Source organism: Myxocyprinus asiaticus, chromosome 5 (assembly GCF_019703515.2).
Source record: "Myxocyprinus asiaticus isolate MX2 ecotype Aquarium Trade chromosome 5, UBuf_Myxa_2, whole genome shotgun sequence".
NCBI classification, from domain to species: Eukaryota; Metazoa; Chordata; class Actinopteri; order Cypriniformes; family Catostomidae; genus Myxocyprinus; species Myxocyprinus asiaticus.
The window spans coordinates 26,498,315-26,510,722 of record NC_059348.1 but is presented as its reverse complement, the minus strand read 5'-3'; positions in this window follow the sequence as shown (position 1 = coordinate 26,510,722).

The following is a 12,408-nucleotide window of genomic DNA, read 5'->3' as shown; positions in this document are numbered from 1 at the left end:
AATACTACTCACTTAATCTTAGTAACCGTCTTGTTTTTGGACACTTTCACTCTAGGATTTAATGAAACGTGGCTGATTGTGAATAGTGAATTTCTACAGTGGCATCTGTATCTAAAAACTATTGATTTTAAATGATGCTGCATCCACACCACTAGGTGTCTCTGTAAGTCCAAGATGACATGAACAAAAAGTTACTGAGTGCACCTTTAAATCAAGACAATTTGTATCATTTTGTTTTACCAACTCAGATTTAAAACAGTCTACTTGCAGTAAATACTGCATGCTTGTTATGCTGCTTGTTATGCTACTTTTCTCAGGTGTTTGTGAGGCTGAAATGTACATAGACATCAGAATCAGAATCAGCTTTATTGACAGGTATGCTTACACATACAAGGAATTTGTCTTGGTGACAGGAGCTTCCAGTGCACAACAATACAAAACAGCAACAAGACATAGACAATAATAAAAAATTATAAAAAAATGAATAAAAATAAATAAATAAAAAATGAAATTGAATAGAAAAATGTATATATAGAATACACAATAAGACAGTATATATACATATACATTCGTACACATACATACATACATATATACATACACACACATATATACACATATACACAAACACACATACATTCACACATACACATACGTAGTGCAAAACTAAATACAAATCTGTTATATATAGTGCAAGGGAATGTAATGGCAGAAGAAGTTGGATGTGTTGGATAAATATAAAAAGACTAGACTGTGAATTGCACATCATTATTGCTCAATGGGGCAGTTTTAACTGTTCATGAGATGGATAGCCTGGGGAAAAAAACTGTTTCTGTGCCTGACGGCTCTGGTGCTCAGAGTTCTGAAGCGTCGGCCAGAAGGCAACAGTTCAAAAAGTTAGTGGACAGGGTGAGTGGGGTCCAGAGTGATTTTTCCAGCCCTTTTCCTCACTCTGGAAGTGTAAAGTTCTTGAAGGGAGGGCAGGGGGCAACCAATAATCCTCTCAGCAGTCCGAACTGTCCTTTGTAATCTTCTGATGTCTGATTTCATAGCTGAACCAAACCAGACAGTTATTGAAGTGCAGAGGACAGACTCAGTGACCACTGAGTAGAACTGTATCAGCAGCGCCTGTGGCAGGTTGAACTTCCTCAACTGGCAAAGGAAGTACAACCTCTGTTGGGCCTTTTTCACAGTGGAGTCAATGTGGGTCTCCCACTTAAGGTCCTGTGAGATGGTAGTGCCCAGGAACCTAAATGACTCCACTGCTGCCACAGTGCTGTTTAGGATGGTGAGGGGTGACATTGTTGGGGTGTACCTCCTAAAGTCTACAATCATCTCCACCGTTTTGAGCATGTTCAGCTCTAGATTGTTTTGACTGCACCAGACAGCCAGCTGTTTAACCTCCCTTCAGTATGCAGACTCATCATCATCTCTGATGAGGCCAATGACAGTGGTGTCATCTGCAAACTTCAGGAGCTTGACAGAGGGGTCCTTGCCGATGCAGTTGTTGGTGTAGAGGGAGAAGATTAGTGGGGAGAGCACACATCCCTGGGGGGCACCAGTGCTGATTGTACAGGTGCTGGAAGTGAATTTCCCATGTCTCACAAGCTGCCTGTCCATCAGAAAGCTGGTAATCCACTGACAGATAGACATGGGACCAGAGATCTGGTGTAGTTTAGTCTGGAGTATAGCTGGGATGATGGTGTTGAAAGCCGAACTGAAGTCTACAAAAAGGATCCTTGCATATGTCCCTGGTCTGTCCAGATGTTGCAGGATATGATGCAATCCCATGTTGACTGCATCCTCCACAGACCTGTTTGCTCGATAAGCAAATTGAAGGGGATCTATAAAGGGTCCAGTGATGTCCTTCAGGTGGGCCAACACCAGTCTCTCAAATGATTTCATGACCACAGTCGTCGGGGCGACAGGTCTGTAGTCATTAAGTCCTGTGATTTTTGGTTTCTTTGGGACAGGAATGATGATTGAGCATTTGAAGCAGCATGGGACTTCACACTGCTCCAGTGATCATTTAAGATCTGTGTGAAGATGGGGGCCAGCTGGTTAGCACAGGATCTAAGACACGCGGGTGAAACACCATCTGGGCCTGAAACTTTCCTTGTTTTTGTTTCCGAAAGACATGGCACACCTCCTCTTCACAGATCTTAAGTGCAGGTTGAGGAGCCGGGGGGGGGGGGAGGTGTTGGTGTTTCTATGAAGTGAAGGTCAGGGCGGGTGTGGTGTGTGAGATTGGGCCTTTCAAATCTAGAGTAGAACTCATTCAGGTCGTCAGCCATTTGTTGGTCCACCACAGGGTTGGGGGTGGGAGTCCTGTAATTCGTAAGTTGTTTCATGCCACTCCACACTGAGTTGTTAGCTGAAAACTTGTTTTTCAGCTTATCAGAGTATCTTCTTTTAGCCACTCTGATTTCCTTATTCAGTGTGTTCCTGGCCTGATTGTACAAGACTTTATCCCCACATCTGTAAGCATCCTCTTTGGCCTGACGAAGCTGCCTGAGTTCTGCTGTAAACCATGGTTTGTCATTTGTTGAACGTTAAATAAGTCCTAGTAGGAATGTACATATCCTCACAGAAATTGATATATGATGTAACAGTATCTGTGAGCTCATCCAGGTCAGAGGCTGCAGCCTCAAAAACACTCCAATCAGTGCAATCAAAGCAGGCTTGTAGTTCCAGCTCTGCTTCATTGGTCCATCTCTTTACAGTCCTTACTACTGGCTTGGTTGATTTTAATTTCTGCCTGTAGGTTGGAAGAAGATGAACCAGACAGAGATCAGAGAGTCCCAAAGCTGCTCTAGGGACAGAGCGATATGCATCCTTTATTGTTGTTTAGCAATAATCCAGTGTATTTCTGTTTCTGGTTGGGCATGTAATGTGCTGTTTGTATTTGGGCAGTTCACGTGTGAGATTTGCTTTGTTAAAATCCCCAAGAATAATAATAACTGAGTTGGGTTATTGTTGTTCCCTGTCTTTGATTTGATCAGCCAGCTGTTGCAGTGCGGCACTCATGCACGCGTTTTGCTCGGTATACACACTCACCAGAATAAACGAGGAAAACTCCCGCGGCTAGTAGAACAGCTTACAGTTAATAAAGAGCATTTCCAAATTAGGACAGCACATCTTCTTTAACGTTGTTACATCTGTACACCAACTTTCATTGACGTAAAAGCATGTTCCACCACCTCTCGTTTTCCCCGTTAACTCTGAGGTGCAAACCGCTCTGAACAGCTGAAAGCCCGGCAGATGTAACACGCTGTCCGGAATAGCTTCTCTCAGCCAGGTTTCTGTGAAGCACAAGGCAGCAGTTTTGTTAGGAAGAGAGCAGAGATTCGCTAGATGAATGCTAGGCAGCACTGTTCGAAAGCCACGCTGACGGAGCTTGACCAGCGCGCCGGCTCATCTCCCTCACCTGCATCTCTTGAACAGCAGAGACATCAACATGCATCTGCATTAGTGGATTCCAAATTAAGTTCATTGGCCAGGTAAGTCTGTACTAACAAGGAATTTGACTTGCTGAGTTGCTTTCAAGGTTGATTATCACAATAAATGTACAATACACACATGCACACACACAAACCTGAACTACTGAGAAATTGAGACTGAACTTAGAAACAATCAAAGTTGTATTGGTCTTTTGGTTATCTAAAATTCTGTATTTTTTGACGTAGTGCTCTACATTGAGTGGAATATATAAACATAAATATGATAGAAATAGTATTTGATGCATGACTATCATGCATGCATATTAGATTTTACACTGACTTAATTGAAAATTGATTAGCAGGCAATGAAACAAGTCTTACAGCAATACGTAATTTAATTATTCTTGGTATTTTTGGTGATGTACAGAAAAAAAATTATATACATCCTATAAGGGATATATTTACTTATGAGTAGCATGAGCAAAGGAGAAATTGTAAAGCATTTAAATGTTATGGTAATATCATCCCAAAAAACAATTATTTACAACTAATGAATGCATGTGATCATGATATCATGATTCTGTGGCTTTCAACAAATCACTTGCATTTCTTCTTAGACATTGTTATTAACAATTTTTATTGATTCCATGCAGCAAATCAAATAGACACAACAGAAAATGCAGAATCAAACCACATGAAATCATTTCCCCCCCGAACATTAACCCCCCCACCCAACACAAACAAGCACCCCAGTGGTCAAAAGCTAACTGACAAAGACACATAAATAGACAATAAAACAGCAGAAAATACTTAGAAACATAAAAAAAGAACATAAAAAGCATACTTCCAATAACAAAAAGGTTGCAACACACAGATCCAAAACCACTAGTCTCTCTCTGGTTCCCCTCCCCGAGAACCTTCCAAAAAAAAGCTAAATAGCTGCCTCATTTCCTGTTGTACAAATCCCGGTTGCCTAGCCTTCTACATGCCATCTCCTCAAATGCTGCTACCCTGCCCATCTCTGTGTACCACTCCTGAAATGAGGGAGCACCAGCCGACTTCCATCCCCTAAGGATGACCTGTCTACCGATCATAACACTGGCTAGGACCCAATTTTTTATGTACTTATCCCCTATATTATCCTTTCAATTATCCCCATTGCCTAAAATACAGAGTCTGGGGCAAAATGAAATTTGAGTGTCCAATATGTCACACATAAAGCTCTGAACCTTCAACCAAAATTCTTGGATATTAACACACCACCAAAAAACATGGTTTGTGTCCCCATCTTCTGATTGTCATCGCTAGCAGGTGGGTGTGTGTTTAAGACTAAGCCTATACAACCTAGAGGGGGTCCAGTAGAATCGAAGTAGAATCTTAAATTGCATAAGGTGCACCCTTGCATCCTTAGATGTAGGCTTGACATTTTTTAGAATCCTAGCCCACACTCCCTCCTCCAATACCAAGTTTAAATCTTTCTCCCATAATCTCTTGAGAGAAGTTAAAGCCGCCCCAGACCATGACGGGCCCTCCACCTCCAAATCGATCCCGCTCCAGAGTACAGGCCTCAGTGTAACGCTTATTCCGTCGACAATAAACGCGAGTCCAACCATCACCCCTGGTAAGACAAAACTGTGACTCATCAGTGAAGAGCACTTTTTGCCAGTCCTGTCTGGTCCAGCGAAGGTGGGTTTGTGCCCATAGGCGACGTTGTTGCCGGTGATGTCTGGTAAGGACCTGCCTTACAACAGGCCTACGAGCCCTCAGTCCAGCCTCTCTCAGCCAATTGCAGGCAGTCTCAGCATTGATGGAGAGATTGTGTGTTCCTGGTGTAACTCGGGCAGTTGTTGTTGCCATCCTGTACCTGTCCCGCAGGTGTGATATACCGATCCTGTGCAGGTGTTGTTAAACGTGGTCTGCCACTGCAAGGATGATCAGCTGTCCTTCCTGTCTCCCTGTAGTGCTGTCTTAGGTGTCTCCCAATACGGACATTGTAGTTTATTGCCCTGGCCACATCTGCAGTCCTCATGCCTCCATGCAGCATGCCTAAGGCACATTTACACAGATGAGCAGGGACCCTAGGCATTTTTCTTTTGGTGTTTTTCAGAGTCAGTAGAAAGGTCCCTTTAGTGTCCTAAGTTTTTATAATTGTGACCTTAATTGCCTACCATCTGTAAGCTGTTAGTGTCTTAACGACCGTTCCACAGGTGCATGTTCATTAATTGTTTATGGTTCATTGAACAAGCTTGGAAAACATTGTTTAAACCCTTTACAATAAAGATCTGTAAAGTTATTTGGATTTTTACAAAATTATCTTTAAAATACAGTGTTTTTTGTTGATATTACACATTGTTGTTGTCTTATAGTTGCGAGAAGCACCCAAGTAAGAATTTCCTTGTAGCTGTTGGGCCTCATGTATTCAGATAGAAGACAAAGGCAGGCCTAACACAAGTCGTAAAACCTAACTCAGCCCCCACACACCAAATCGTAAATCTTCCTGATAAAAATCGCACCAAAATCAAACAAAGGGAGTCCAAAACAGACTACAAATCCATGAAGCCTTGCTCACTAAAGGATCAAACTCTCAACTCCTATTGGATGAGGCACACAACAGAACGTCCCTCAAACATGACATCATCAGGAGTTGAAATACCTCTGAAATGTTTCGTGAGTGGCTTCCAGCAACTTTGTTCACCGAATATAGACGTAGCTCTTTGCTGCTCTCAGGTGCAACCTCGTGGCACAAGGAAGTAACGTCCGATTTGAAACTGTAGCCATACAATCTCCATCTCGCTGGACGAGTTGAGATTACTCTGTGTTCAACCGAACCCTCTAACGGATCTGATGGAGACCGCCGAGCAATCTGCATCTTCATCCGTTTGCCTACAGAAGTGAAGAGATTAAAGATTTCTCTTCCATCTTCAATCAAGTCGACATTTCTGAGTTTTCCGCCAGCCCGCCGAGAATCAACAGCCGTACCGCCCACCGACAGAGTGAGGAAACGGCTCCCGTCATCACCCGAGCCTCAAGGAACCGGGTCCTCCGGACGGAGGAAAACACATTCTACCTGTGTCATGCGATTCAAGTAAGAGGTTTACATCTGGGCAGAGATAGAATATTATAGTGTGTTATTCTTGTGTTTCAAGGTTTTTGCTTGTACAGTTTACGGACCGCCACGTCCGCTCATTATTAATACTCAGGGTATTAATTATCACGATTTAGTTTTCTGTATTGTGGTCCAACCAAATTGGACTGTTGTGCAGTTTCGCCATCGCGGGTGAGACAGCAACTGAGTTCATCCATTAAAGAGTCAAATAACGCGGGACTTTTACGAGCCGTTCACCGCGTCTCTGAGTGATAAACTGACAGCTGTTTTCTCTCCCGCTATCGCGAAATCGACTTTAGGGCCATCACTTCTCTCTCTCTCTCCCTCATATTAACCCCCCCCCCCCCCCACACACCTTATGTGATAGAATTATTTTTATTTCCATATCTAATCATATCACTGTTTAGTTTGTAGTTGTAAGTCGGAAGTTTATTGACTGCATTGTATTAATTATTAATTGATATTACTGCATAAATAAACTTTGTTTATATTACAAAGAGAAGTGTTTTGTTTTGGTTTTGCATACACCTGTGTCATGCTGACGGGATGTCAGTGCTCGGATTCAAACCTTCATTCATTGTTTTTTCTGGAAAATCGATATTCTACGGATGTCGATTTTCCTAAGAAAACAATCTAATATTGAGACTGTTTTACTATTTGGTTATTAGTCCCTGATTTCAGGGTGGTGCCCCGTCAATGTTAATCCTTATTAATATTCTGTTGATTTTTGATAATTGATAATTATCTTTGATGATTGAATTTGAATGATCAATAAGCTAGTATTAATTTTAATTAATGTTTCATCGATGTTAACAATTAACGATTATCTTTGATAATTGTTGATTTAAAGGATTTAAAAAAGCTAACATTGATTCTCATCAATGTTCTATTGATTTTAATAATTAGTAATTATCTTTGATAATTTTTAATTATTGCTAATAACCAAACTTGCTCCTAAACGTAGCACACTACATTTACTGGAGCCCCATATGAGGTTTTAATGAGTTAGATCCAGTTAATTAATTTAAATATTAATTAATAACTACAGAAATAATTATTAATTATTTCTGATAGTAACACTGATCTAAACAACCAGTAAAGCCCTACATAGCCTATACTTGGTACACTGTACTCTGTAAATACTGACTTTGGCTTTGACTTTGACTAATATTTCATATTAACCTAAACCTAAGATTGTTTTTTTCTTTTTTTCTTTTTTATCATATTCTTATTTATATTTCTTCATATTTCTATAAATGAATGCAAACAAGTCAACTGTCTCAGTGGATAAATGTGAATTATCTTATGTGGTAGTATAGCTATTGTCATACCAATGGTGAAGAAAAAATGTTTTGCAAACAGTTTTCTCTGATACATAATGTATTTTTTATTTTTTATGTTAGCATAGCCTTTCTATCAAAAAAAAAAAAAAAAAAAAAGGACATTGTTGTCCTTGTTCAGTCAGACATAGGAGTCAAAGTGCAGGGCCAGTTGTGCTCCTGTGTCAGTAGTGTAATTTGGGGTTAAGTGCTTTGCTGGGCACAGTGGTGCAGATCTGGATGGTCCTAGATAGACTCAAAACCACATGTGCTTTACTCTAAAGCTTAAAGACTAAAGGTTGAGACAATCATAGATGGCAGTTAGAGATAGAACTTGCCCTTATTTATGATATTTATGTGTTTATATGTTTATTTATTTCCTGATTTATGTCTCTAATCATATTATCTGAAAAGTTCTCTGTTTATTATAAAATTGCACTTTTAGTGCACACTTTCAGTTTGAAATTTATGACAGAGCTATATTCTCTCCTTTTTATATATTTTTTGTTATTAACAGTTTTTATTGATTCCATCCACATGACAGACAAACACAACATAAAATACGGAATAAATTATATACATTAAACCCCTCCCCCCGAACTTGACGTTTTTTTGAATCCTAGCCCACACTCCCTCCTCCAATACCAAGTTTAAATCTTTCTCCCATAATCTCTTGAGAGAAGTTGAAGCTCCATCTCCCAGACTCTGAATTAGCAGGGAGCAATACACTGATGTCTCATGACCTTTTCCAAAAGCAGTAATCACCACTTCTAGAGTATCTGTTGCTTTAGGGGGGTGTATGCTACTCCCAAAAATAGTACAGAGCAGGTGGTACCTAAAAAAACTGAGATCTGGGAATCCTGAAATGTTGAACCATATTTTCAAAAGATCTCAGCACTCCACTCTCATATAGGTCACCGAGCTTATTAACCTCCCTCACAATCCACTCTGACCAGCAGAAAGGGGATTTATTAATACATAATTTTGGCTTCAGCCATATGCTCAAGGCAACATTTAAATAAATGTCCGAATTAAACACGCTGAACACTTTTGTCCATACCGCGTGCAAATGTGAGATATCGGGGTGTGACTTAACTTCTTCGGTTAGTTTATTAGGAAGGCTTAGCAATGGCAAAATAGGGGCAAGAACTTCCTGTTCAATACAAAACCAGGGAGGGGCTCTCTCAGGTGGAAGCGACCAATGAGCCAAATGTCTGAGACTGAATGCATAATAAAACAAAATCTTGGGTAGGCCTAGCCCACCTTTGTCAATCGGCCTACGTAACTTATTGAAATGTAATCTGGGACACTTACCATTCCAAATGAAGGACTTTGCTATGCTATCAACATTAACCTTCCCAATCATCGATAAATGTAATGAAGCCCACCTGCCCACATCGTTCGAAAACCTTTTTATTAAGGGGACAAAATTAACTCAATCACACAAATTTGCTGGGAATAAAATGGCCAAATATTTAATGCCCTGTTTGGTCCACTGGAAAGCACCCAGCCAAAAAGCCATTACAGGGCAGTACGCTGTCAGAGCCAAAGCTTCGGATTTAGAACAATTGACTCTGTATCCTGAGAACTTTATTAATAATTAATAATTTTGTGGAGGCAAGGCATAGATCTAGTGGGGTCGGAGACGAATAATAAAATATCATCTGTGTAAGCAAAAGCTTATGCGCCACACCTCCCGCCACCACCCCTGGAAAATCATCATCCTTTTTTTTTTTTTTTTTTTTTTGCTCAGTCGTAGTTTAGGGAGTTCTAATGGTTCCACAAAGTTTCTAATATCTTCTTCAGTAGACGAAGATGTGGAACTATAAAGATCAAGATAGAATTCTGAGGGAATGGTAGAAAAAGACTCTCTCTGCTATATATATCTAGCCAAAAGCTTCCCTGCTTTGTCCCCTGACTCAAAGTATGACTGTCTTGCCCTGAATAGCCAAAACTCCACCTTCCGTGACAAAATAGTATCATATCAAATTTCAATCGGGTCAATTCTCTGAGGCCATCAGATGACATTAGGTGCTTCATCTCTGCCTCTGCACTTTTAATATTCCCTTCCAACTACACGAGTTTTCATGCTTTGGATTTTTGGTGAATGAGGCATACTGTATGATCCGACCCCTAAGAACTGCCTTAAGTGCCTCCCAAGCCACCCCCACAGAGGATACTGAGGACCAGTTGGTCTCCATATAGACATTGATTTCAGCCTTTAGCATTTGTTGGAATTCAGGATTTTGCAACAGGGATACATTAAAGCGGCCACTATATGATTTCTTTTTCTCCGTATGTGGCAACACCTCTAAACTCACCAGAGCGTGATCTGAGACTAAAATGTTTCCAATTGAACAATCAACAACAGATGAAATGAGGGACTTAGATATATACATACATATATATATATATATATATATATATATATATATATATATATATATATATATATATATATATTTAAAAAATCTGTTCTAGAATAAATCTTTTGGACTGATGAAAAAAAATTATAGTCCTTACCAGATGGGTTCAAAAGTCTTCAAATATCTGTAAGACCAAGATTTTTACACATCCTGTGAAGCGTCAATGTTGCTCTAGGGGGTTTACACACTTTCGCTTCACTATGATCAAGGACTGAGTCCATCAAAAGATTGAAGTCTCCTCCCAATATTATATCATGAGGGGTGCCAGCAGCTTGCCCTTCGAGATCTATAAAAAAGCCCTGATCATCAGCGTTAGGTGCATAAATATTAGCCAAAATCAACATTTACCCCTGAATTTCTGCTAAAACCATAATGGCTCTCCCTAATTTATCTTTAAACTGTTTGAGATATTTGAATTGTAGATGTTTACTTATCAGTGTAATGACTCCCGTGCTCTTAATTGAGCCAGTACTAAAGAAAACATGTCCACCCCATATCTTCCCAAATTTTTCAGCTTCCTGCGGGGAAAGATGTGTTTCTTGAAGAAACACTATATCATATTTCTTACGTTTAAGAAAAGAAATAACCTTCTTTCTTTTTATGGGGTGCCCCAACCCTTCACATTCCATCTGGAGACAATCCACTTATTGTGGAGACATTTTGACATATTAGAAAAAATAGATTGCGTGTCAAAAATAAAATTATAAAGACCACATTCCAACATTAGTGCAAGAAAAACGTGCGCATTAACCCCGCGCACGACAGTGCCAACTGGCGACTGGCCAACCTCTAAATTCAAACAGTCCATGTACGCCTACAAGAGCCCCCGAAACAACTTTGCCGTGCGGACAAGGTAAGGATCTATTTTTAAAAAATTGTATTTACTACTCCAGCTACTCTGAGATCTTGGCAGTGCAGATTTTGTTGACTTTTGTGTGACAAATTGCTTGTTATGTTCCTCAATTGTAAGTCGTTTTGGATAAAAGCATCTTCTAAATTAAGAAATGTAATAGTAAATGACTTGCACAGCTTCTTTCATTACAAAGGGAGTGATCTAGTCACTTATAGAGCTCTACCTCTCAAAGTGTTAGTTGGTATAAATGTTGTTCACCTACCAGAGATAAAATGTGAACTATCAATGTTCAAGGGACAAAGACGTCACTTCCTTAAACCGACGAACAGTCCTTGAAATGGTCTATACAGAACCACTTTTAGTCCAATAGTCTTTGAGGTGTTTGTAATGTCTTGTAATGTCCACTAGAGGACAGTGCTGTAATCTTTAACTGAGAACCTGAGTTTGTTCAAAGCTGTATTATTCAGTGAAATAATAATTTTAAGAATTAAAGATTCAAAAACTCACCCACACCACCTTAAGAAAATGCTTATGTTTTAATGCATGTTCAGTCAAATTTTTCTGATATATATGACCATCAAATGTAGATTTAATATATATAAAGTGTAAGGTGACAACCCTATTTTAGTCCCTAATCTTTAGGGAGTGAAATGACCTACTTAGATCTTAAAAGGATTAATTAGTTAGTGATTGCACTTTTGTGTAATGTGCTGCCTTTAATTTTAGAAAATTAGGTTCAAAGTAATTTCTTAGTATAGAATTCAAGTCAATGAGCCTTACTGTTCACCTCTTCCAGTTCACTTATCTGGGGCAACCAGTACATTCAGGAGCCCTTAATATATCCAAGCAATGCAAGTACAAATAGTTCTTAGTAACATAAGATACTGTTGCTCTTAGTTTCAACTACTTACAACTTAAAAAAATAATCTTTATCATTGTTGAACAGATTATAATGATAAGATTTCACTGTGTTGACAAACAACAAGGTCTCTTACTATCATTTGATGTGATTACATTTGTTACAGAAATATTGGGACATTTGGTTTGCCGGAAATCCACACACTCCACAGCTCCTGAAAATAACATGTTGGAATACCATCAGAGAGAGGGAAACACCGTAGGGGCCCCTCTCATCCTCCTCACCTTGAAAACACCATCAGTAATGTGCAAAGCAAACAGTGATACTGACAGACCTTCCTACTTTCTCTCTTCAGTCTCTCCTTCTTTACCCCTGCCCTGGTGGGTATTTTATAACCACACCTAT